The sequence below is a fragment of the Leopardus geoffroyi genome, chromosome A3, assembly GCF_018350155.1.
Source record: "Leopardus geoffroyi isolate Oge1 chromosome A3, O.geoffroyi_Oge1_pat1.0, whole genome shotgun sequence".
NCBI lineage: Eukaryota > Metazoa > Chordata > Mammalia > Carnivora > Felidae > Leopardus > Leopardus geoffroyi.
Genome location: NC_059336.1, coordinates 48,057,874 through 48,080,857, shown reverse-complemented (window position 1 = coordinate 48,080,857; position 22,984 = coordinate 48,057,874).

Here is a 22,984-nt window from a genome sequence, read left to right as displayed (position 1 = left end):
TATAGCCAAGAACCTTGGAGTTCTCATGATTTCTGAGTCTGCTTAAATGTTGGCTGATAGTCCCTGCTGGTAAAGACAATACCAGGATATTGAAGAACTTGGCTTCGTGTGTCAGGGTCTTTGCTGTAGGTGGATTTCACTTGTGGGCAAAATTCTGAAATGCTGCATGTAATCCATGCCATCTGCCTTGAGAGGCCACCTGACTTGATGTCTCTGCTGGTCGTCTCACTCTGGACAGTTCTGCCTCTCACCCACCACGTGTCCTAGAATGCACAATCAGGCTGCCCAAAGACTCCCACTACCATAGACCAGATCCCTGTCTGTTATTCCTTAGCTGAGTGATCCCGGACAAATGCCCAGCTTTTCTGGAGAAATGAAGGGGTTGTATCCATGGCTGAGGTTTCCTTTCAGCTTGCATTTCTGCCTTTCCTTCAACAATGGGTGCTAGTCCTTGAGGTGGAGGTCCCTGCTGAGATTCTTGGCTGCTGACCCTCTGAGAAATACTTCTCTGAAAGTTCTTTTTTCTTTTTTTAATTTAAATTCAAGTTAGTTACCATACAGTGTAGTCTTGGCTTCAGGAGGAGAATCTAGTGATTCATCTCTTACATATGACATGAAGTGCTCATTCCAGCAAGTGCCCTCTTCCTTCTTTTTCTTTTTTTTTAATTTTTGAATGTTTATTCATTTTTGAGACAGAAAGAGAGACAGAGGATGAGTGGTGGAGGGACAGAGAGAGAGAGGGAGACACAAAATCGGAAGCAGGCTCCAGGCTCTGAGCTGTCAGCACAGAGGCCAATGCAGGGCTCGAATTTATGAACCCGGAGATCATGACCAGGGCTGAAGTTGGACACTTAACCAACTGAGCTACCCAGGTGCCCCCCAACAAGTGCCCTCCTTAATGACCATCACACATTTAATTTTTTTTAACATTTATTTATTTTTGAGAGAGAGAAAGAGAAAGAGAGGCAAGGAGAGAAAGACAGAGGACCTGAAGCAGGCTCCATGCTGTGAGAGCAGAGCCCGATGTGGGGCTCAAACTCATGAACCCTGGGATCATGACCTGAGCTGAAATTAAAAGTTGGCCACTTAAACATCTGAGCCACCCAGGTGCCCAATGCCCAACCTGCATTTAGCCCCTGCCCCCCACCTCCCCTTGAACAACCTTCAGTTCGTTCTCTGCATTTAAGAGTCTCTTATGATTTGCCTCCCTGTTTTTATCTTATTTTTCTTTCCCTTCCTCTATGTTCATCTGTTTTGTTTCTCAAATTCCACACATGAGTGAAATCATATGATATCTGTCTTTCTCTGACTGACTTATTTCACTTAGCATAATACCCTCTGAAAGCTCTTTGTTCAGAAAACTGTGCCATTTAGATCGGTTGCCTGCTCTGGCTTTTGTTATGGTACACAAGGGGCTCAGGCTTTCATATTTTAATCAAATCATAGCCAATGTTTATTTGGAAATGGTGATGACAGGCAGACGCTGTCCAGCTGTGCCTAACAGATGGGTCACTACAGATGGTTAATTGCCTTGAGAATGGGCTTGGTGCAACTTCTGCTACACTCAGCTCAGCCAAAACAACATGCAGTTGGACCACAGGCTGTGTTCGAGGACGGGGATGGGAGACATGGTTCCAAATTACTCTAGTGAACCTGACCCCAAGATAGCTTTCTCCATGCTACTTGGAGAAATCTTCATGCTAGTTGATGAAATCTTTTCAGCATCCATGAGTGAATAGAAATGGGAGTTCATGTCCATGAAGACAATAGCATCTTCAACAAACCCACCCTCCAGTGGGTTGCTCTTTGCCATGCCCTGGCTGGTGGTAAAATGCAAAGGAAAGAACTCTGCCCTGGCTTAGTCCCTTGCTCTTTCAAACTGAAAACTCCAATGGGGATGACATGATCAATGTATTAAGACTCCTTTATAAGGAAACAAATTGGGTCACCTGGGTGGCTCAGTTGGTTAAGTGTTCGACTTTGGCTCAGGTCATGATCTCACGGTTTGTGAGTTCAAGCCCGTCATTGTGCTCTGTGCTGACAGCTCAGAGCTTGAAGCCTGCTTCAGATTCTGTGTCTTCCTCTCTCTCTGCCCCTCCCCCACTCACACTCTGTCTCTCTCTCTCTCTCTCTCTCTCAAAAATAAATAAACATTAAAAAAAAAGGAAACAAATCTTCACCTGCTGTGAGGTCAGAGTGTAAAGAAAAAGCTTCTCACTATTTTCTCTGTTAGTGAAAAGAAGAGAGGACTAAGTACTGATTTAAAACCCTTTCTATGAGCCATGAGTAAACTTGTTTTTAGACTTCACTGCCTCACAGCCCTGGGAGTTTGGAAGGCCCAGTCAGAATCTCACCAAGAGGGAATGTGACTGGTCCACCACACCCCATGGGCCCATTTCCTTTCTTTCAAATTCAGCACAGGTGAACTGACTGAGCACTCATTTTTTGTAGGGTCCTTCAAACTCCCATCCACATCTGCAGCCATTCCCATGTAGGGACACCCTCTTATTAAGTCCAACAATTTGAATGGGGCCACCTCTAACTGGTATTGTGGTCACATTGGTGGGCTGTTTGTTCCAGGAGTTTCTGCCTCTCTCAGCACAGCCTGACCCAGGACAGGACTGAGAAGCTTCTTAATAGGAGGAAGGGTTTTTTGCAGGGGGGGAGGGAAAAAACATCAGCCTGCTGTTTTTGCAAACCCCTCCCTGGCCTTGAAGCAGGAGACTCTGTGTGGCTTGCTCTGGGGAGGGTTTGCTCAGGTCCTGGGAGGGAGAGAGGAGGTTAAGGACTGGTGTCAACTACAATTCATCTTAAGTCCCACAGGAGCTTGCAGAGTTCAGTCTGACACCCATCATCACCATGGTATGCAGGCTTGGGCTGGGGGTGGGGACTTGGTTTCCTTCTCCTAATGCCTCGGTGGAAAGGAAGGCATCTTGCTAATGACTCTGTAGGAAAAAAGGGCAATTAAACTCCCTTAGCATGGAAAATGGTTTGAATGGTTTCATGTCAGAGGCTGACAGTACATAAGGCAGGGACAGAAAAAATTTTACCATGTTATTCATATCCCCTCACCACAAAGACAAAAGATACAATTTCTAGGACATAGTTATGTTTCTCATTGTGTTTCTTTGGTTCATCCATGAAAATTTTAATAAGGCTCTCATTCTGATATATCTGATTCTAATATAACCTCAAGCTTACCACAAACAAATTATTTTCTTGGGCAAATGAAAATTATAACACAAATTTGGCAAAACAGTGCAGCTGTAACCCATGATTTTTCTTTTGCTGGTTGTTGGTTGGTATGCTATTGCTAGAGATTCCTCCGAGGGTTTCTGGCAAGTGTGCTGAGACTGGTGACGTCTCCTGCCACCTGCCTTTCAGAGCCATAGACTACAAGATTTAGTCTCTTTCCATGCTTACTTCAAAAGAGAAATCCTAGTCACTGCCCCAAAGTGTTGAGAGAGGTTCTAAGTACATGCCCCAGCCACCATTTTTTCCAAAATGGTGGTCTAGCATTCACTGAATACTACTTGTATGTATACATCTCAAATGCTTACATTTTAACCGAATTGGAAACAAAAATTGGCTCAACCATTTTACTTAAGAGGGACATGATTAATGCTTATTAACCAAGACACATAGCCAAAATCTGAGTTCTAAAGGCTTTAGTCACACCTTACAAGGCGCTGAGTTCTGGGAGGGTGGCTACTGTTGGTTCTTGGAGTTATTCCTCCATAGGAAGTCTCTGTGCCTGGTGAGGCATAGACATCAGGGGATGTCTGTGACACAAGAGCCTGTGTTTTTGACTAACAGTTACTGTTTTTAGCCAGTCTTAGCTAAGTGACCTCAGATCCTACGCAAGTCTGGACAGTGACCCAGCTGACTGCAACAGGCTCCCTTTGCCCCATTTGGATGGGAGAACCGCATCAGAGGGTGACACACGGTGACAACACTAGAAAAGAACAGCATGTCCCCCAATGCATGGGCTTCTTGTAAAGGGAGTTACTGGTTTAATGACATTTGGCACATAATGTGTTTTCCAAAGATCCTGGTCAGGGTCTTCAAGAGTATAGTAAAACTGCAATAGGGTTGTTAAGTATCTACAATGAGAAATTGTTGGTTCCTAGTATTTTTATAATCCCTCCAAACAAGCAGACCTGTGATGATGTTTCCCACCTCCAGGGCCTACACAGTCATCACCTTCTTCGGTGGAAGTGGGTTTGTTTTGAGATCTGAGACACTGAGAAGAAGATAATCCAAAGATTGCTTCCGGTACTGATGCTTGTGAGTTGTTCCCTTCTGCAGTGAACATGGGCTGGCCTCATGACTAACAGAATGTGTGACATTGACTGTAATTTCTAGCCTATAGAGGCCTTTAGAAGGCCTGGAGCCCTCCTGAGTATGCTGTGGGAGTCCTGAGCTTCTACAAAATTGGTCAAAATGGAGAAGCAGGGGATTCTGAGACAACACGAGTGTCCTGGTTGAGGCAGCCTTCTGGCTGTCCCCTGAAGCACTGTGTATGTGATGGAGCCATCTTGAATATTCCACCCCAGGTGAGCCCCTGATGAGACAGCCACCACCAGCTTTGTGTACAGCAAAAGAGCCACATGGTCAGTCAACTCACACGTGTGAGAAACAATAAATTACTGTTGGTTTAAGCCACTAAATTTGAGGTGGGTTACTTTCCAGCAAGAGCTAATGGAGACAGTTCTAGATAAAACAGACAAGCCTTGAGCCCTAACTCAACCTCAGCCCCATGCAGTAGTGCAATAAGCCCAATTATGCTGCCTGTTCACACTGGCTCAGATGACACAGCTTTCTACCTGTGGCAAGGTGAGGGTCAGCTACCACATTAGCAGAAGGTGAAGTCAGTCCAGCAGAGGTGTGAGCAGGTAGGTCTCATGATGTAACTGATGGCAGCTTCACAGTGAATGTGTCCTCATCAAGGCTTCATGACAGTGGGAAGGATTGTAGCAGGCACAAAGACTGAGGCCTTGGTTTTACCAGGTGTAGGATTTTCAATAGAGCTCTCCAGGGACCTGGCCTCCCAGCCTAGTTTACCCTCTTGGGAAGACCCCATGCCCAGTTCTTCAAGAGCAGGGGACTGATTCTTTTTTTTAAGGTTTATTTATTTATTTGGGGGGAGAGAAGGAGAGAGAGGGAGAGAGAGATTGAAAGCATGAAAGCATGAGCAGGGGAAGAGCAGAGAGAGAAAGGGAGAAAGAGAATCCCAAGCAGGTTCCATGTAATCAGCATGGAGCCTGATGAAGGGCTTGATCTCGTGAACAGTGGGATCATAACCTGAGCTAAAGCTGGCTGCTTAACTGACTGAGCCACCCAGGCACCCCTCATATTTTCTAGCCTTTAAATAGGAATGCTGCAGATTAAGAAAAATGTCACATATAGAAAATGAGCTATGGAAAGTGACCACCCCTCTCTAGAATATTTAAATACAAAGAGAAGCTCAGACAGGCGGGACAAAGTGAGGTAGTTTGGGCCGGCTCGCTTAAGCGCAAATCTTATTTGAGAGTCAGATATGTCCTATCACATGGTTAGGATGTGGGTCTCTATAACTCGGCGGAGCCCAGGAGGGTGACCTGAAGCTCAGAAATAGAGATTGCACCTCGTCTAACGAGGATGGTGAGTACATTTCAGGCTAGGACAAACTCCTGAGATGTACAGGTTACACTTGCCTCTCTCTGCTGGTTGTGGAGGGCGTATGTCTTGGGCAGAGCTTGGGCTTAGCCTCTGAAGAGGTTAAAACTCATGCAGGTGGAAAGTCCTGTCTTTGGGGGCCTGCTGTCCAGGTGGGCTTGACTCTGCCTAAGGTTCCTTAGAGGATATCAGACAGATGTCCTTATTTGGCCATTCACTCACTTTGTCAGCATTTACCAAGACAAGGACTTGCAAGAAACTTCACTGGGGGGGGGGGGGGTGACCCTAGGAAGCAAGGAACAGGGAGTCAGGCAGGGAACTAAGCACAACAGGATGTTTTCAGAGACCTCTGGAATCATGCAGATTGAACTCCAGGACTGTCTCTCCCAAGCACAAACCTGTAACCAAGGTTCTGAACTTGTGACCCCCACCCAACATACCACTCATGGTGTCACCTGCTCCCAGCTGAGCAGGGGAAGGGTAAAGTCAGGGAGCACAGAGGTACTTACCACAGCTGGGCAGACCAAGGACTGACCAGGATGGCCATCTGTACCATAGGCCCTTGTGGCTGGCCATAAGGTCCCATCATGAGACCTCACCCCTGAGCTCCTAACCCCCATCTTGATCTGAGACTTTGGAGGACATAGTAATGTCAGCTGTTGAACCACTGGCAGAAAGATGGGTGGTAGGCCATTACTGAGGCAAAGGCATGCACTGACTTTGCTCTCACCCCAGTGAGGAGGAAGTCAGGGCAGCGACAAGGCCCACTGACTGGCGTCTAAACTGGTCCAGATTGCAGTGGTTGGGTGTCAGCCTTTAGGCAGAGCACGCATCTTCTTCTGGCTGTGGTTTCCTGGCTGCACTGTTTGTTTTGTAAGAGGCCTGTTAAGGAGGCACTAATAGGACAGAGGAGTCACATCCACGTTTAAGTAGTTCCATGTGGAACAGGGAGGGCTCCTCCTGTGTTGTCACAAAGGATCAAGCTAGGGACATGGGTGGGACATGTGTGCATGTGTGTGAAAGAGTATGTGTGTCACTGGAGTGTGTGTGTTGTTTTGGGGGACTGTGCCTTTTCTCCATAGGCTCTGAGAATGGGGTGGAAGTAAAGGAAAACATTAAACAGTCTATTTGAAAACCAGTGGTTTTCAAAGTATGGAATTGGATCCAGATACATCAAGATGTGAACTCATTAGAAGTGCAAATTCTTGGACCCATCCCAAACCTGCTAGATCAGAAACTCTGGAGGCAAGCCCCAGCAATCTGTTTTAATAGGCTCTGCAGGTGATCCTGAAATGTGCTTGGGTATGAGAACCACTCTCCTAAATATAAGGAAAAGATATTTCCAACCAATGCAACTGTCAAAATTGTGATGCCTTTCCCCATGTAGTAGTGAGTACCACAGCTCCAAGAAGTATTTAAGAGAGGGATGAATATGTATCAGTCAGGCATGTTGCAAAGGAAATTACATTAGGTAGGGAGTTCCGTTGAAGTCACTTTTGGGCCACACACTCTCATTTAGCAAACATGAACTGAACAGGGTGACTAGGCTGCGTCCAGGGTGACAGGCAATAGGAATGGAAGCACTATGAGCCCCCTGTTCCCACTGGTCCTGCACACCCACATGATTCTGTGAAGTCCCTGTCACCTTTACTTCATGCTTTCTTTCTAGTCATTGCCCTTTGTTTTGACAACCAAACATTGGGTTGTCTTTGATGACTACTTACGGTCATTACAACAGACTCCAGTCCTGACGTTTCTGGATGGAACACCATATCAGAAGGGGAGAATGAAACCAGGGATCCCTGACTCTCCCAACCGCATATGAAGCCCCAAGTGAGAGGATTGTAGCAACTTCCCGTTCAGCACATGACAATGCTACTCTCTTGGTCCTTATGAGTCACCCTTTGTCACCCTTGTCATATTAGTCATTCACTGGAGCTCAGAATCCAGCAAAAGACTTCTTGGGCCCTGGGTGAGGGATGAGGCTGAACGTCTCACCATGGGGTTAGTTCCAGGGGGACAATCTCTCAGACAAATGAATGTTCTTGATGACTGTAGCTTACCATGTTAAGCAGGTGACAAAAACTATACTCATTTCCATTTACTGAACAAAAATGAATTATTGCACAAATGCATATTTGTCAGAGGAAAATTAGCAATGCAAATGAGTAAAACCAGGAAAAAATAAATAAATTCCCCTTAACTCCACCATGCAGAAACAGATTTGTATTAACATTTTGACATGATTCCTTTCTGATGTTTTTCTGGGCATTTATGTGAGTCTACGTGTGACCATGTGTGTCTGTGTAGTAGTGGAATCACACTGTAAGATTTGGCTATAATATGCTTTTCCATATGAAATATATCGTCAGTAAACCTACATCATCAATTTAAAGCTACCTAGCACTCCACCACCATGGATGTGGATTTTTCTGAGAGAAACTACTTTTTTAAATGTTTATTTATTTTGGGCGGGGAGGGTCAGGAGAGAGAGAGAGAAAGGCGAGGCAGAGAATCGCAAGCAGTCTCTGTGCTGTCAGCATAGAGGGGCTTGATTCCATGAGCCATGAGATCATGACCTGAACTGAAATCAAGAGTCGGTCGCTTGACTGACTAAGCCACCCTGATGCCCCAACAGTAACTATTTTTAATGAAATCTTTCTAAGATGTGTCTTACCACACTCTCTTGCTTCTTCCCCTCCTATTTCCTAATCAGAGTTGGAACATGACACAAGCTTATTTCTAGGGGCCTTGGGTTTGCCATTATTCAATGAAATCCATGTGCCATTTCAATAAAGAGGCAGTTTGGTGGGAGAAAGAGTTCCAGATGAGGACTCAGCAATGGCTCTGGTTTAGTCACAGGTTAGTGCTGAACCTTGGGTATGTTATCTAATTGTTGTTAGCCTTGTTTTCTGAATTTTATAAGAGGGAAGGTTTCCCATGGGATATGTCACGGCTCCCCACCCTAAACAGGCCTGCATCAGGTTTTAAGATCTTCTTTCTCCATTTTCCCATCACAAAATGGGCCCTGGGATACCTGCCTCACCTGGTGACATCAAGTGCTTTCAGGCTTATCACAAGCAGGATGGGTCCAGAACATGGTCCTTTGCATTGAGGGCCCCTCAAGCCTCGCCACAGGACTGGCCCACCCTAGCAATTATCCTTTGGAGAGGAGAGAGTCCAAGGAACAGGAGATGCCACAATATTGGGATCACCCTCTGCCTGCTGCTTCAAGTGCGGACACAGAGCTGTGGGCATCCACCTCTCATGGGGTGCATTCTAAGGATGCAGACTCTGGGTCCCCAGCTCAGCTCCTGTGCATCACCACCTGTGTGGGTGGACCCCAACTGGAGTAGTTTTAAACAAACACCCTGAAGTTTGCCAAAGGGAACAAAAGTATGCAACGGGAATGCTCCACTCCTAAGATATATTTCTCCTGAAATTTCAAATGGCTGTGCACCAGGAAGCACATTTAATTGCTGATTGCTTGCTGGATGCTTGGCCTGGAGCATGAAGATGAATGGGAGGATAAAGAAGACATAAGAGAATTATTACTTTTCCCCAATTTACCACACAAATTTCTTCTTTAAGTGTTTTGCTTTTGCTTTTGCAGTTCCATGCAGCAAATTTGTGTCCTTGCTTTTCTTTCCAGAATGTCCTTTCCTACACATATTCTTACTGATCCTAAAGCCCATGTCACTGCTGGCACAGACTAATCCCAGATCCTGACCCTCAGAAACTGTCCAGCCCCAATGCCTGTCACAAGGGCAGGATAGTGGATTTCGAAAGGACAAGAAAAACAGCTATAATTGTGTGTGGGGTGCACCTAAACCGATTGCTTAGTTGAAGTGGATGTTCCCCAGGTCCTATGAGGAAGATTTTGCAACTCTGTGTGGTCTGAATGGACAAATTCATGTAGATTACATTGGGTTTATCTTGGCTCTGCCCAGAGGCAATTTGGCTCTGATAAGGAGACCTCTAACGGAGTCTTTTTGGCTTTGGGGAAGTGGAAGAACTGTCAACCTGATCCTCCAAGTGAAAGGGCCACGTCTTACATGGCTCTATTATTTCCTTAAGATCTTGGACTTGGGCTTTCAATTGTCCAATAACATTTATTTATTAATGAAACATGTGTTAAACACTGGATAGCTGCCAGACACTGTAGTAGGTGGTCACATGTTAAAATGAAGAAGCGATGGGCTCATTGTGGGTGACCTTTATCATTCTTCAGAGAATTAAAAATATGATTCAAAATAGTTCAAATGAAATGTCATCAACTTACATATATCGTGTTAATACATAATTAAATATACAGAACCATTGTTATTCATTACTCACTGAAGATCAGTTCTTCCTAAGTCTGTTTTCCATTTAAATCAAACTTTCCTGTTTCTATAAAAGCTATGTTCATGAAAAGCTTTCATGAGCAAATTGCACATTTCTGTTTCCTTTAAACAAGATGTTCTTGCTTGGATTTTAATTTAATTTTACTTGTTTTATATTGTGCTGTGTTGGGTCAAATGAACCATATAGCTCCTGCCCCTTCAGTGACACTGGCCGATGAGGTTCAGGGCTCTGCCTTTGGGCTGAGTCAGGGTTTCCACTGTGGCCATCTGTCAGCAGTCACCAAGTCCTTGACCACACACACGCACACACACACATATACAGCATACTTGCTCCCTGCTTGGTAGCATTCTTCTTCTGGGTCACATTCTTTTTTTTTTTATTAAAAAAAATTCTTTTAACGTTTATTTGTTATCGAGAGAGAAAGAGAGAGAGAGAGAGACAGACAGACAGAGCATGAGCACAGAAGGGGCAGTGAGAGGAGGAGACACAGAATCTGAAGCAGGCTCCAGGCTCTGAGCTATTAGCACAGTGCCCGACGTGAGGCTCAAACTCACAAACTGGGAGACCATGACCTGAGCTGAAGTCAGATGCTCAACCAACTGAGCCACCCAGGTGCCCCTTTTTCTGTGTCACATTCTTGCACTCACTCCATCTTGACTCTGACCCTGGGCTCCACTGTTGTCACCTCCTGCCTCTAGCATCTTCCACCTGCAATCTTTCCCTAGGCCCAGCCAATGGGGAGCCCATGGAGGACTCCGCTGCTTACTGACAGGAACAGACCTGAAAGTCAGGGATTTGGGTTGTGTGAGCAACACTTTTCTGTCTTAAGGTCTTAATTCTTTCCAGCTAGCCAGCAGGGTGTCCCTGGCAGCGAGAGAAGAGCTGGTCACTGAAGAGCTGTGGCCTCCCACCTGGCCCTGGCCTGCTTCCTGGCCCCCACTGACACAATGCTTGGGGACCCTGTCACAGCAGCTTCTGTCTGGAGTCTCAGGGAAAGGATGCATGACAGAGATTCTGAGGCAAAGTGATTTTAGCACACAGAGGTCTCCTTGGAGCCTCAGCCAGGCTAGGGTGGGCACTGGATCTCCAAGCCCAGAGACTATATATTTTCCAAAACTTCTTGGGCCAAGAAATATTTTGTTTCCCCATGAGCATCTCAAAGGACTCTTTTTCTATAGAACAAACTTCAGTAAACCCTGTTTTGAAGGAATAAAAACGATATAGTGGATGTGTTATTGTGCATTGGGAGTACATCTCATGTTTGGGCTTGAGGGTCTGCTGCCTTGGTGTGGTCCCACTCACCCACCTTTTGTGCTGGAACTAGGCATTTAAGCCTTGGGGAAGCAGGGCAGATGCTTCAAATCCAGGAAGACACGAGTTCTGCTCCCTGACTATAGCCCTGCAGCGACAGTCTGTTCCCAGAGTGAGCAGATCTGACACCTGAGCCTCTGACATCCAGGACATAGTCTTATGGTTCCGGGGGGAGATGGCTCTTCAGAAAACTCACATGCATGAGTCAAAGGCATACCTCTGTGTGAGGCAGAGCATCTTGTCTGGGTGTTTAGGTTGCTGAGTTGCTGTGTCTCTCAAAGTAAGTTCCTACAAAACTTCACCCAGACATGCAGGGCATCTTCAGTGCGAGGAGGCTAGGAATCTCATGGACATGATGTGAGAAAGTATGAGAGGTGAATCTATCACAAGTGTGACATGAACATGCCAAGTCAAATCCTGCTTCAGTCTTCTGCCAATCTTTCAGCCAGAGCCTGTTCCCAAGCTGGGAAGAAGGGCAGTGGGTATGATTCAGACAGGAGAGGGGGCTGGCACCAGGTTAGGGCAGCATCTCAAAGATGCGCACATACATGCACACACATATACACATGCATACACACGCATACATAAAGTATGTATACACATGCATGTAAGTAAGTGTACATGTACACACGCACACACAAAGGTACACACATGTGGGCACATATACACACATATACACGTATACACACATACACACATTATATGCATATATATTCTTTTCTTCTTTCTCTCTTCTCCTCTCCCTCCCTCTCTTCAAAATGGAATTTCTACTAGCTTCTAAGAATCCAAAACCTCCTAGAATTTTATTGTCTACTTGACTGTCAGTTTGGATAGAATCATTTCTGTTCCCCATAAATCATGGACATTCTATAAACATTTACAAGTTTTCACAATATCAGACTTGCTTCTGCAACTCATAAGGGAAAATATATCATACGTGCAAAGATACAGATTTTTATTTGTCCTTTTACTAGATAATAGAATCCTAAGGACAATTGAAACTTTCCAATGATTCAAAACAGTTTTATTTCAAGATACCAGTTTAAGGTTTCCCATTAAACACCATGAGCTCCTGGTGTTCCCTCCCCTCTAAAGGTGTTTTTTGTCTGGACTCCTGCATCCTTCCTGGGAAAATACTCAGCCAAATCATCCCTGACACTAGCTGACAGCCTGTGTCATCACATGCTGGATGGTAAGCAGGCCAGCTTAATCTGCTACAGCATGGCAGAAAGTCTGGTTTTGGTAGTGCTAACTCATCTGAGGTTTTCCTCATCATTCAACACAGAACTGACTACTTTTCCTGCTTCGGGAATTTATGTTATGAAAATCAGGAGCACTAGTATTTAGGAAAAGAGAGTCCCCTTGAAATGATACATGCTGAAATAAAAATCACAAATAATGTGGAAAAGTATACCCTGCAACGTAAGATATTAGACTTTCAGTTATGCAGAACGGAGATGTTAGTTAAGAGACAGATATTGGGAGCTTATAATAAGTGCAACTGAAGTAAAAAACATCCAATTACCTTCAGAGTGGTCACATTTTATCAGCTCAATTTGCTACCAGAAGCCAGCAAAAATTACCACCATATACAATGTTCAGCTGACATAGACTTTTGCCTCTTACTAACAGGTGTGCCCTGATGTAGGGAATGAATGCTATTAGGAGAAAAGAGAAAAACTTACCAGACATTTATCCAGCAAATATTTATTTGGCCCATTTATGTCATGTCAGGCCATGGGGGCAGGCCCATCCCTGCATCTGCAGCACCTCCTAGGCTTGTTGCAGCATTCCTAGGAAAGTCTGGGGCTGAACAGTGTTTGGCCTGGGGCTGGTAGGCTGTCTTGGCCAGGCTGGATACTGCCCCTGCTGGTCTGGAGCCGGCTCAGCATTACTGCTCTAGCGTGGTCCCCGGACTGTTATCTGTTGACCTAACACCCTTCCCCAGGTGTCTTCATGCCTGGCCTACTCTTTCTCTGTGAGCGCTTCCTGCCTTAGGAAGCCAGATATTTCACAAAACTTGATTTGAAGAACCTAGGATTTAGTCCTTTTGGCAAATTTTGTTACTCTCAGAAGTCATATTAAGGGTCCCTTTCTAAGGCTGACCAGTCAAGCCCACTCTATCACCTCTGAACACCTAGAGCTCAAACACCTCTTCTCAGGCCTTCCCTGACCCAAAACATCAGCACCCATCCCTCTTGAGCTCCGTGCCTTTTTGTGTATCTGTTCATAGCATTTACTGACCTGTCCTTGTACTCATGTCTAATTGCATGCTGGCTACTGTCCCACTGGAGAATGAGCCAAAAGGAGGGCAGGGAATGGTCTAGTCTGTTCATGGCTGATCCCTAGCACTTCACAGTGCATTTTGAATGAATGGGTACATAAATTGATGCATCAGTCCTATGGGGAGCCCCTCCCTTTGCTCCCAGTTGCTCCCTTTGCTCCCTGAGCTGCAGTTCCCAATCTGTTGACTTTGAGGAAAGGAGGAACTAAATCCTCATTGGCTGATTGAGCTAGCCAAGGCCATACTAATGCTTTTATCTAGTGCCCAGTTTCCAAGGGTTTCAGCAGCAGGTTTGGGAAGTGGGAAAACTATGGTCCTGGGGCTCAGGGAGGGGAAGGAGGCCCAGGAGCCCTCTCCCACCCGGACCTCCCAGCCATCTGTCTACTTGACCTTCAGGCCTCATATCAGATTCCAGCTCCTCCTTTCCCTTGAAAGCAGAGTTACATCTCGTCAGTGTCCCCACCCTGCCTCCGATTCTGCCTTTTTGCCTTACAGTCACTCAGTTAGGTGTTCTCTCAAAATATTGTGAGTTCCTAAAGCGCAGGGACATGTGTCATTTGTCTTTGTGACCATGAGGCCCAGAACAAGGAAGCTCAATGAATGCCTACAGGCTCATATTGTCCCTGGACAAGAGCTGGTGGTTGATGCCTATGAGGCAAGATAGAGGGAAAAGAGGGGTTCTCTCCAGAACGATTTTTCCCATGACCACTGGCAACATGGGTGTCACTTACTGAGGCAGAACAGAGCCTTGGTCTAACTCAGTGTCCCTGAACTTTCCCCCTCTGTGGCTCTGAGGGCCACCTGACAGCTCTGTGATGAATCTATCTCCAGCTGACATACAGCCACCACGCTGGTTGCTGAGTGGTCAGGGAGTTCAGTGGACAGACATGCCTGGAGTACCTGGCTGTGGCCAAGTCCACCCATGGTGATATGCAGCTCAGGCTGACCCAGAACCCCCGAGTGATCACCGGGCCAGGTGGGGGGAGGCCAGGCCGGCTCCGCTTCCTGGAAAACCACATCCCGAGGCCACCTCCCAGCTTGAGCTAATAACATTAGGTCATTCGGTTTATGCCATAATGCCTCATGTCTCTCAGTTTAACCATTTTTAAAGTACATTTTTTGGATTTTCCTTTTAAATAAACAAGCTTGTGAGCTCTTGGTTATAAGTTGAACATCCTGGACATCACAGAACTGAGTCTTCATTTCAAAAGAAACCTTTAAAAGCTGAGAGAATCAAGTCATAGTTAAGGGCAGAAGTAAACACCCAAAGAATTTTTAAAAATATCGTAATAAACTAAAATTGGATAATGGAGGGAAGTTGAAAAAGTGGCAGTGCTCAGAGAGGAGTAATAAATTCTGTCTAAATGGAAAATATGTTACCTTGTGGAGCAATACAGTCATGAAAGTGAGAGGAAGAAGAACTAGAATAAAATTCACAGCCTTGAAATAATCAGAAGGACACATGCACACAAAGAAACACAAGACACAAACCAGGGAGTAAGAGAGAAAGCGCAAAGAGAGCTGGAAGGCAGAAGTAAAATCAAGTAGCTCTGAGATTTGATGGGGCTGAATTAAGCATTTAGACATAAAACACAAACCCCCTGAAGTTGAACCATGAAACTTCTAGGAGGAAGTATAAGGGAGTTGGAAAACTACAGAATAAGTAATCTTAGCATGGAGAAGAGTGACCAAGGCACGGGAGGCCATGAAATAAGCAGTTGATACACTAACTGTATGTAGATAGAAATAATCCTATGTTAAAGAAGAAAAGACAACTATGATTTAAAAAGAATGACCAAGTATGAAATATATTTGCATGACATATCAGATTAAAAGGGAGTACTTTATATCATATTTAATAATTACACGTCAGTTTGGAGAAGACCAGCAAGTCCCTACCTGGATGCGCAGGGGACAGAGACAGAAGCGGAAAATCATTGCCTCATGCACAGAAGGGGTGGGCCGAACAGCACAAACCAGCATGACCTTTACCCAGGGCAATTGGCAGCATGTGTCAAAACTTAAAAATGTTAGGGGCGCCTGGGTGGCACCGTCAGTTGAGTGTCCAACTCTTGATTTTTGGCTTGGATCATGATCCCAGGGTCATGGGATTGAGCTCTGTGTTGGGCTTTGTGCTGAGTGTGGAACCTGCTTAAGATTCTCTCTCTCTCTCTTCCTTTGCCCCTCTTCCCCACTCATGCTCTCTCTCTCTCTCTCAAATAAAAAAAAATATTAAAGAAACCCTTAGAAATGCTAATGCCACTTGCCTGACCGGTCCACAGGTAAGAGTGTTTTCTGTACCTGTCTATGCGTGCACATGGATTTGTGCGTTTATAACAGCAAACATACAACATATTTATCAGCCAGAGCTAAATAAATCATGGCATTGCTGCACAAAGGTCGCCTCACTCTGCAGCTTTAAGAGCATGGGGCAGTCCTCTGTTTTTGCTCAGAGAGAAAAAACTGATGGTAGAGTGGTCTATAGTAGACCAGAGTCAGTGTAACAGTCACAGAGAGAAATTGTTTCACATCTACGTGCGTACACAAGAGACCAGGAGGCTCCACTGTGGCTGAGAAGGGGATGCCTCAAAATTCTGAAACACCACGTAATTAACTTTTGTTATAAGGACCCTTCAGGGGGTAGGGCAAGTGTGATTATGCACCCAACAGTCATATGTTCTAGCTCCCTCCCAATGCCAGATATCTTGCCAGATGTTATGAAAATATTACACTACTCATAGGTGACCAAACAGGTGTCTTTGTTTCTGGTTTATAGGATAGGGAGAGACAGAAAGAGAATGAATCAAGTGTCTGCGTTTCTATTACTTGGAAAGCCACCTGGCTGGCCGGCACATGGGGAGCATACTCTGGCCTCCCAGGAGAGCATCCTCTCTCCTCTGTTTGACTTAGGTTTCCATGCATTGAGAAACCCTTAATCAGACATGATTAGAACAGGATTTGGAGATTGAGCAATATTGCAGCAGCCAGGACTTCATCCCATTCAGGCAAGTGTACATTTGCCAGGAAATAGAAATGGGCTAGTCTATAGATGTCACAACTGCCACGTCACCCCAGCAGCCCAGCCCTCCCTCTTCCCCCATCAGGGGCGGTGCTGGGCTTCAGTCTCAGCTGGGTGGTCCTGATGAACTTGAGAAGATTAGAAACTAGATTCTGGACAAATTGGAGACTCAAAGTGAGCCAGGTGAGCTTGGGTGTGTCTGTGGCAGTTGGAAGCCTCTGGAAGATCAGTGGGGGTGCAGGAAGTAGTCCTAATGAGAGTTCTGCAAACCAGTTCTGATATTTTACATATTATTACTTGGTTAGATCATAAGGAATGGGAGCAGATTTCCTCAGTCCAACTCTGATGGCCTGGGCTACTACAGAAAGAAATATCTGTCTGAGAACTTAAACTTGACCTCCGATGCAGGACACAGCCAGAGCACCTGAGCAGAGATGGGCGTAGGATAAATGCGGTAGGAGAGAGACAGAGAGCCTGTCTCCCACCTCCGCCCCCTGCAGCTGTCCTGCAGGAGCATCCCCAGGGGACAAAGTGCCACCATGAGGGGCCTCGCCCACTTATACCACCAGTTGTGTAGCCTCATGACCAAAGGCAAATTTTTCTTTTAAAAGACAGAATGAGGGAAGAATCACTATGCCTTCCTGGGCCTTCTTGTAGAATGAGGACCAGTGGGAGGGTGTGTACATTGATCTGAACCATGAGATACTCTCCACCAGCTTCAACCTCAAACACCTTCCCTTCCCTTTCTTCCATTTATCCTTTATTCAGCACTCCCATTGGGAATGTCTTCTCTCCTTCTCCCAGCGACAGACTCTGGCTCTGGGCAGTGTCCTTCCCACTCTTGGGATCTGCTTCCTCTTTCCTTGGACTTTTTGCTGAGCTATTCCTGCATAACCTCCTGTGTACCGTTTTTCACCGCTCCTCATGTGCAGGCAGCTGGTGGCTGCTGGTCCTGCTGGGTGTGTTATGGAACCCTTGCTAGCAGAGTCGGCCCTTCCTGAGAGGCACTGTCAGATATCCAGGCAACTGCTATGCTGTCCTCCACTCTGTGTAGTTCCCTGATGACCCCGGGATGGTGCCGGGTAGTGAGCAGAGGAATAGATGGCTTTGCAGGTGGGGTTTGCGTGCTGCCTGTGACTTTGCGCAGGACCCTTGGCTGCATCCTGGTTGTCTTCTTGTCAGTATCCTGCAGGCTGAGTGGGGTAAGTGAGGGTACTGTGGGGGAGCCACGAGTACAGCTTCTCTGTTCCCACGGGCCCCGGACGTGGACACCCACCAGCCTAGTACCCTTGCTGTGGGCTTGGGGAAAAGACACTGACTGATGTAGCTCCCTTTCATGGGGCTCAGCATGGTTTTGACTCTGGGCTGGGGCATGAAGTGTAGCTGGTATCCAAAGAAGGTCCCATTGAAGCACACTGCCCAGACTTAATGCCCTCTTACAGTACCTCCCATATGGAATCTGGGCTAGGTTCTGGCTCTAACCAGAAGAAAGTGGCAGAAGTGATGCTCTGCCAGCTCCAGGCCTGCCTTCTCGAAGCCAGGCAGCTTGAAACACTCCTGGGACTTCAAGCCACTGTACTGGAGAGACCACAAAAGAGTCTGTGCCCGAGAGGCTACGTGGAGAAGATGGGCTCCTTTGAACTGCAGATGGCTCTTCCCCAGCCCCATGGAACTGTAACTGCAGGGGACACCCCAAAGAGGCAGTAGGAGAAGGGCCCAGCTGAGCCCAGCCTCCCCCAAAACCCAGAGATGTGACAAAATGGCTGTTGTTCTAAGCCACTTAGGTGTGGGGTGGTCTGTTAAACAGCAAGAAATAACCCAAATGGAGCTAAATGGCTGCATCCACCCCACCTCTGCTGTTTACTGGTTGTGCAGTCTTGGTCAGGTTTCTTAACCCTGTGAAGTCTGTGTATCAGAATCAATGCCAAAGAGCTACTGTTGTCACTCATGTCCCCTAGTGAAAGGGCATTGGCACGAAGTTAGGAGCACTTCCATCCTTATATGAACCAGGCCTGGGAAGTTACAAATCCAGTGGTCCTATGTTCTAAAGCCTTACCTGGAACCTGAGTGTTCTTATGAGTGAACCTGAGTGTGTCTTATGAGTGAACAACACCCTTTCCCTTCTCTTGCATGCAGGGAAGCATTTCCTTGTCCTTTGGGGGAAAGTCACAGTTTGTTTCACTGCATTGTGGGTCCACAGCCATGACACAGGGTCTTCCTATTCTTATGTTGATGCCCTCAGCCCATTCTGCGTCCATGGGGGGCATGGTTCACCCAGCTATGGTGATCATGGGCCTAGGCCAATATGGTGTCTTTTCTTAGAAGGCAAGGTTTCTGTGTGGACTTTCTTTTTGTATTTATAGTTTTTATTTTTTCCAAATTTTAGCAAAATATATATAGCATAAAACTTGCCATCTTAACCACATTTAAGTATATAGCTCAGTGAAATCAATATCTAGAACTATTCATCTTGGAAAACTGACATTCTGTCCCCATTATTAAATAACTCCCTACTCCTCTTCCCTCCAGCTTCCAGAAACCGCCATTCTAATTTCTGTTTCTGTGAATTGGACTACTCTAGATGCTGCATGTAAGTCAGCATCATACAGTACTGTCATACAGTATCTGTCCTTTTTGACTGGCTTATGTCACTCAGCACAATGTCCTCAAGGTTCATTGTTGTTGTAGTGGGTGTCAGAGTTCCCTTACTTTTTAAGGCCAAATAATATTCCATTGTGTGAATATACCACATTTTGCTTATTTGTTCATGTGTCCATAGAGAGTTGGGTTGATTCTACCTTTTAGCTGATATGAATAATGCTTTAATGAATGTGGATGTATAAATAACTCTTAGATCATGATTCAGTTCTTTGGGGTATACTTAAAAGTGGAATTTTGGGAACATATGGTAATTTCACTGTTAATTTTTTGAGGTACTGCTCTACTGTTTTGTACAACCTCTGCACTATTTAAATCCCCACCAGTGATGCACCTGTTCTAATTTCTCATCATTTCTCCATTATTGTTGCATTCTGTTTTTTATTCTAGTTTTTTTTTTATATAGCAGTCATCCTAATGGATGTGAAGTAATGTCTCATAGTTTTAATTTTCATTTGCTTAATTATTAGTATTGCTGAATGTCTTTTCATGTGCTTATTAGCCATTTGTGTATATTCTTGGGAGAAATGGAAATTCTCATCTTTTGCCCACATTTTAATTGGTTTGTCATTGTTGTTATTGAGTTGTAGGAGTTCTTTATATATTCTGCATATTAACCCCTTATTAGATATAAGATTTGCAAATATTCTCTCTCACTCTGTATCTTGTTTTTTTTTATCATTGATTGTTTCCTTTGATGCACAGCTGTGTTTAATCATTTTTCCTTGTATACTTTTGTTGCTTATGCTTTTGACATCCTATTCAAGAAATCATGCCCCAATAGAATGTCGTGAAGCATTGCCCCTGTTTTCCTCTAAGACTTTTATTGATCAATGGTCATTGATCCATTTTGAAAAGATATTTATATATGGTGTGAGGAAAGGGTCCAACTTCATTTATCTGCAGATGGACACCCAGTTTTCCCAACACCATGTGTTGAAAAGACTGTCCTCTCCCCATTGAATGATCTTGGAACCCTTGCTGAAAATCACTACCCATAGTATGAAAGTTGATTTCTGGGATCTCTTTTCTGTTCTGTTGGTCTACATGTCTGTCTTTCTTCCAGTACCACACTGTTTTGAATACTGTAGCTTTATAGTAAGTTTTAAAATCAGACAGCCTGAGACCCCCAACTTTGTTCTTCTTTTTCCAGTTTTTTCTGGCTATTTAGAATCTCTTATCCCACATGAAATTGAGGATGGACTTTTTTTTCTGCAAAATATGCTGTTAGGGTTTTGATAGGGATTACATTGAATCTGTAGACCACTTTTGATAATACTGACATCTTAAGACTTTTGTGCTCTAATCCATGAAAACAGGATGTTTTTCTATTTACATCTTCTTTAATTTCTTTCAACAGTGTTTTGTAGTTTTCAATCTACAGGTCTTTCACCCCCTTGGTTAACTATATTCCTAAGTATTTTATTCTCGTTGATGCTATTGTAAATTGAAATTTTTTCTTCATTCCCTTTCTGGATAATATATTCTGTGTGGATGGGCCTGGGGATGGGCACAGAAAGTGTGATCTTGTTATGTCCATGATCTTAGAACCCTGCCTTTGTAGAGCTGGAAGAGCCCCAGACATCCTTGGTTTAGGGGTCAGACTTTTCCAGAGAAGGGACTCACACCAAGAGAGCTCAATTGCTCACAGAGTGCATTCATTGAACTGAGCCCCAAGAGCAGGGTCCTGGCCCCAGTCCTTTCCACACCCTGCTTAGTGTCTGTGTCTCCTAGTCAAGGGTGTGAAAACTAATTGTTGACTCTCCTCCCCCACCACCACTCCCACTGATGCTTGCTGACATCAGAAGAATCTGCACTAGTCAATGATGCCTGTATAAGACAAATACAATAAATGGATTCTGATGTTACCTAAATCTTAGCTTCAGTTGGAATAAATTGAATTGATAGATAAACAGACACTAAAGAAAATCCTTTGCTGAAATCACGGTGCAGCCCCTTAGAAAAGATCCATATCCACTACTCCGTCCCCAAAGAAGATGACAGTCATGGAGATAGTGGCTGCACCTGGCACTCACCCTAGGCTCTGAAGGGCCATGGTTTTGTTGTCATTGAAAGTGTTTGGGCTCCTCACACTGCGTGTATCCTCAGAGGCCTTATCTTCAGGGCACCGACTCTGTATTGTCAAATCCCTACTTTTCCAAACTTTGGGGCCCGAAGTTTCTGAGGACAGGCTGTGTGGGAGTGCAGCCTGGTGAGCCCTTGCCCGAAGGGGCTTTATCTACAGCTACCCTTCTGGAGCTAGGCCAGTGACCTGGCTCCACTCTTGACCTTCCTACTAACTTCTCAGTTCCTGGAATTGTCAGGAAAATCCCCATGGAAATCTGAAGACAGCTGGGTTCCTTGGCGCCACTGCTGTGCTGTCTGAAAGGGGAGAGGTCTGGCCTAGCTGAAGGCCTTTGTGACCCCAGAACCCCACAACTCATGGGGGTTGGTGAGGAGGGGGCCTAAGTTGTCTTTTTTCTCTTGGTTGTGGTTCCCAGAATGTGAAAGCAAGCCCAGACCTTGCCAAAATAGACAGTTTTCATGTTGTTGGCCTCCAGCCCTCCAAAGGGGAACCTTTAGGGGGAGGACCTATACATCTCATTAGAAAACCCACATACCTGTTCAATAAGAAACCAAGAAATGAAGGAAAGAAAGATAAAAGAAATATTATAAGTCAGCACTTTTACAGCTCTCATGATGTGCCTGATGCCATGCAAAGGACAACATTCAATTGTCTTATTTAACTATTATAATAATCTATGAGATCGCCATTGCTATCACCCCCATTGTACAGATGAGAAACTCAGGCACAGGGTGGCTGCACATTCAGGACCAGCCTCACACTCTCCAAGTCCTTGTCACTCATTTGACAAATACCGCCCCCTGAGTTGGGACTAATGGTAGCACAGGCTGGTGTCAGTAATGAAAGAACTCTCCTGTCCCCTAGGTTCAGCTGCCCCTGTAAGGCCTGCCAAGTCTGAGGCTCCCTGTTAGAGGACCCAGAGCTGGCTCCTCAGAGTTGCTGACCAAGCTTCATGTCCACCCACCTCTTCCTCTGCTGGAGTGGGGTCCAGATGGGTCTAGGTGGGGTCTGGATGTGGAGCATGGGTGTAGCTCCCCATAGTCTCAGAGCTGCGTGTTACTCAAGTCTTGAAAGAAAAGTTCTGGTCCTCTTGGAAAATGGGTTAGGAAGGACTTTTACTGGCAACTGGGCACAAGTCTTTCCTTACCTGAATATGTGTGGTGAGTGCTTGATAAATGCTATCCCTGAGGTAAGGTGCAAATGGGGACAAGAAGGATGCACTGTGGCCTTAGCCTGTGTCTCTGGGCCGGAGCTCTAGTTCTGCTATTGCTGGAAGAGTAATGCACCAACTGACTCCAGGCCCACCCCTCCACTGGGAAATAAGCCGGGGGCCCAAGCAGCACCCTGACAAATAAATGGGAGGACTCTGTCTCAGGTTAGACTCAGTTGCAGGGTCTAGGTGCAGGACATACATCACCGTGTGAGTTCTGTATGAGTTCACTGGGCCAACACAGGCGGAATAAATCCCTGGGGAACTGAGGTCAAGTTGATGTACGGGCTGTTTCTCATGGGTGTGGGAGAAAAGATAAGAACCAGGAAATCAAATAGCGCATGATCCACACAACCAGAAAATAAATAGTAATCATGCTGACAATATAATGACAAGAAGTAGGGACTTACC